Here is a 4832-nt window from a genome sequence, read left to right on the forward strand (position 1 = left end):
TAATAGCTAGCTAGTGTGTGTGTTTAATCCTTTCGTGTTTTAATTGTTAGTATGTGTGTTAGTGTTGATTAGTTCCTGGTGTTTTGTTTAATGTGTGTTCTGTTTCAGTTTTACCATTAAGCGTTTCCCCTGTTTCAGTCTTGGGTGTTTTGCTGTGAAGATTGTGCTTGAAACATAGTAGTAGTAGAAATCAGCTGCGGCAAAACACAGACTAGTAGTAGAAATCAGCTAGAGACGGATTTTAGCGACCACCCATGCTGAATTATTGAGATTTTTTGTTTTAGTAGCTAGGGTTGTTATTTTTGGCTGAATTTTTTTGTGGTAACTTCTTTTAATCCATATTTTGTGGGAAAAATAGCTAGAGCCTTTAGTTTGGTCAGATTTGAAAGTTCCAAAAAACTAGCAAATTTTGTGTTTGTCAAAACTTCAAACGGCCATAACTTTTGCTCCGGTTATCAGAATCGCAATTATTATATATGCATTTGGGGTAGAAAAAAATTTCCTACACCGTAGTAGCCGGCCTACAGCCGGCTGAGGTCTCCATCGTCCAAAAAAAGCGATTCTGTCAAAAGTTTTTTATTTTCAAGTTTTATTCACTTATTTTTCTTAACTTACCATTTTTAGCTTTCATAGTTAGACTTTGAATTTTTGTCTGAAATTTTTTGTGCTATCTTCTCATCATTTTATAAGGTTGATCACAAAATTTCAAGTCATTTGGATATCATTTGAGGGTAGCTGTAGTTCAAACCTACACCTTTATTTACATGACAAGGCAACTAGTTGTGTGCATGCTGAATGTAGTGTATGACTAGAGGCAATCCATCTGACTTACAACCCTTTGATCCTGAGATAGATAGGACATTTCATAGATTAGTTAGGCATCATTTTATACCTTTTGATCATTCTGAGCATTCCATAACTGGTGAATCTGTGCATTCTGTTATTGGTGATTTTGAACATCCTGATCTTGAGCATTATAATTTTGAGCATTCTGATTCTGAGCATTCTGATTTTGCACATTCTCAGAACATGGCACAACCTCCACCTCGTGAGAGGACTCTAAGGGAAATGGCTGCACCTGATTTCACCTATGAAAGCTTGTGCATCCAATACCCTGATGAGGATGTCCCATATGTTCTTAAAACTGGACTGATTCATTGCTTCCAAAATTTCATGGCCTTGCAGGTGAAGACCCGCACAAACATTTGAAAGAATTTCACATTGTCTGCTCCACCATGAAACCCCCAGATGTCCAAGAGGATCACATATTTCTGAAGGCTTTTCCTCACTCATTAGAGGGAGTGGCAAAGGACTGGCTGTATTACCTTGCTCCAAGGTCCATCACGAGCTGGGATGACCTTAAGAGAGTATTCTTAGAAAAACTTTTCCCTGCTTCTAGGACCACAGCCATCAGGAAGGATATCTCAGGTATTAGACAACTCAGTGGAGAGAGCCTGTATGAGTACTGGGAGAGATTTAAGAAACTATGTTGCCGGTTGCCCCCACCATCAGATTTCAGAACAGCTTCTTCTCCAATACTTTTATGAAGGACTCAGTAATATGGAGAGAAGTATGATAGATGCTGCCAGTGGTGGAGCCCTTGGAGACATGACTCCTGCTGAAGCCAGAAATTTAATTGAGAAGATGGCCTCCAACTCCCAGCAGTTTAGTGCCAGAAATGATGCCATAGTCATTAGAGGAGTGCATGAGGTAGCTACAAACCCATCTGCATCATCTGAAACTAAGAAGCTTGAAGGCAAACTGGATGCATTGGTCAACTTGGTAACCCAGCTGGCCTTGAATCAGAAATCTGTACCTGTCGCAAGGGTTTGTGGTTTGTGCTCCTCTGCTGACCACCATACAGACCTTTGCCCTTCCATGCAGCAACCTGGAGCAATTGAGCAGCCTGAAGCTTATGCAGCAAATATATACAATAGACCTCCTCAACCTCAGCAGCAAAATCAACCACAGTAGAGCAATTATGACCTTTCCAGCAACAGATACAACCCTGGATGGAGGAATCACCCTAACCTCAGATGGTCCAACCCTCAGCAACAACAACAGCAGCCTGCTCCTTCCTTCCAAAATGCTGCTGGCCCAAGCAGACCATACATTCCTCCACCAATCCAACAACAGCAACAACCCCAGAAACAGCCAACAGTTGAGGCCCCTCCACAACCTTCCCTCGAAGAACTTGTGAGGCAAATGACTATGCAGAACATGCAGTTTCAGCAAGAGACCAGAGCCTCCATTTAGAGCTTAACCAATCAGATGGGACAATTGGCTACCAATTGAATCAACAACAGTCCCAGAATTCTGACAAGCTGCCTTCTCAAGCTGTCCAAAATCCCAAAAATGTCAGTGCCATTTCATTGAGGTCGGGAAAGCAATGTCAAGGACCTCAACCCGTAGCACCGTCCTCATCTGCAAATGAGCCTGCCAAACTTCACTCTATTCCAGAAAAAGGTGATGACAAAAATTTACCTAACAATTTCTGTGCAGGTGAATCTTCTTCCACAGGTAATTCTGATTTGCAGAAGCAGCACATTCCCCCTCTTCCATTCCCTCCAAGAGCAGTTTCCAACAAAAAAATGGAAGAGGCAGAGAAAGAGATCTTGGAAACGTTTAGAAAAGTAGAGGTAAACATACCTCTGTTGGATGCAATAAAGCAAATTCCAAGATATGCCAAATTCTTGAAGGAGCTGTGCACTAATAAGCATGGGCAGAAATGTCTCCGCATTGATTGGTAAATCTGTTCCTCAAATTCCTGAAAAATGTAAAGATCCAGGTACATTCAGCATACCTTGTATCATAGGGAATAGTAAGTTTGACAATGCCATGCTAGATTTAGGAGCTTCTGTTAGTGTTATGCCTCTGTCTATTTTTAATTCTCTATCTCTAGGCCCCTTGCAGTCAACTGATGTGGTAATTCATTTAGCTAATAGAAGTGTTGCCTACCCTGTTGGTTTCATAGAAGATGTCTTAGTTAGAGTTGGTGAACTGATTTTCCCTGTTGATTTTTATATTTTGAATATGGAAGATGGATTTTCTCAAGGATCAGTTCCCATCATTCTAGGCAGACCCTTTATGAAAACTGCTAGAACTAAGATAGATGTTTATGCAGGCACACTGTCTATGGAATTTGGTGACATAACTGTTCATTTTAATATTCTGGATGCTATGAAATACCCATCTGAATATCTTTCTGTATTTCGTGCTGAAATAATTGACCATGTTGTTGATGAATACATGACTGATCTTTATTCTAATCTGCATGCCTCTCACTCTTCATGCATTGAGTCTGAAATTGTACTTGATCATATGTCTGAATTTGATGCTGAGAGTGAATCTGAGAGTGATATTGATTGCATGCCTGGTGGTGGTGTTTTACCTCTTGAGATTGATTTTATAGAGTCAGATAGGACTAACCATGTTTCAGGAAGTACACATACCTCTGACTTTCTTTATGAGGTAAAGGCTGAGAAACCATCTCCTTCTACCACTGTCCAGCCGACCACACCAGAATTGAAGCCTCTGCCATCAAATTTAAAATACGCTTACTTGGATGATAGCAAGAGTTTTCCAGTGATTATATCTGCCTCCCTTGCTGATGAGCAAGAGGAGAAGTTGTTGTCAGTTCTCAAGAAGCATAAGAAGGCTATAGGCTGGACCCTGGCGGACATTTCTGGTATTAGCCCATCCACATGTATGCATCGAATAAATTTAGAGGATGGAGCTAAACCAGTAAGACAGCCACAGAGAAGACTCAACCCGGTGATTCTTGATGTAGTGAAGAAGGAGATAACGAAGCTTTTGCAAGCTGGAATCATTTATCCTATCTCCGACAGCCAATGGGTGAGTCTCGTCCAGGTAGTCCCGAAAAAGACTGGCCTCACAGTGATCAGAAATGAGAAGGAGGAGCTGATTCCTACTCGGGTGCAGAACAGTTGGAGAGTCTGCATTGACTATAGGAGGCTGAACCAGGTTACCAAAAAGGACCATTTTCCCCTGCCATTCATTGACCAGATGCTTGAACGCCTGGCAGGTAAATCCCACTACTGTTTCCTTGATGGTTTTTCTGGTTATATGCAAATTACTATTGCTCCTGAGGATCAGGAAAAGACCACATTCACCTGCCCCTTCGGCACTTTTGCTTATAGGAGGATGCCTTTCGGCCTGTGCAATGCCCCTGGTACCTTCCAGCGGTGCATGATTAGTATTTTCAGTGATTTTTTAGAAAATTGCATAGAGGTGTTTATGGATGATTTCACTGTATATGGATCCTCTTTTGATGGTTGTTTGAATAGTTTGGAAAAAGTTTTGAATAGATGCATTGAAACTAACCTTGTTCTAAATTTTGAAAAATGTCATTTTATGGTTGAGCAAGGTATAGTTTTAGGCCACATTATTTCCAATAAGGGCATTGAAGTAGATCCTGCAAAAATTTATGTTATTTCACAATTGCCTTACCCCTCTTGTGTGCGAGAGGTGCGATCTTTTCTTGGTCATGCAGGATTCTACAGGCGCTTTATAAGGGATTTTAGCAAAGTAGCCCTTCCACTGTCCAACTTGTTGCAAAAGGAGGTGGAGTTTGACTTTAATGACAGATGCAAAGAGGCTTTTGATTGCCTCAAAAGAGCGTTGACTACCACCCCCATCATCCAGGCACCCGATTGGACAGCCCCTTTTGAGCTTATGTGTGATGCATCAAATTATGCATTGGGGGCTGTCCTTGCTCAGAAAATTGATAAATTGCCCAGGGTGATATATTATGCTTCTAGGACTTTAGATGCTGCCCAAGCAAATTATACTACTACTGAGAAAGAGCTTCT

The 4832-nt window shown here is 41.2% G+C and overlaps 1 non-coding gene across 1 annotated transcript; it reads right to left on the minus strand.

Annotated features, from left to right (window-relative positions):
• Positions 1-1406: 1406 nt before the first annotated feature.
• On the minus strand, positions 1407-1514 carry LOC114404217. The gene has a single exon (XR_003664861.1). It is a non-coding gene; the product is annotated as a small nucleolar RNA R71 (small nucleolar RNA).
• Positions 1515-4832: the final 3318 nt, after the last annotated feature.

This window comes from Glycine soja, unplaced genomic scaffold (assembly GCF_004193775.1).
Source record: "Glycine soja cultivar W05 unplaced genomic scaffold, ASM419377v2 tig00008561_1_pilon_296277_328426, whole genome shotgun sequence".
NCBI classification, from domain to species: Eukaryota; Viridiplantae; Streptophyta; class Magnoliopsida; order Fabales; family Fabaceae; genus Glycine; species Glycine soja.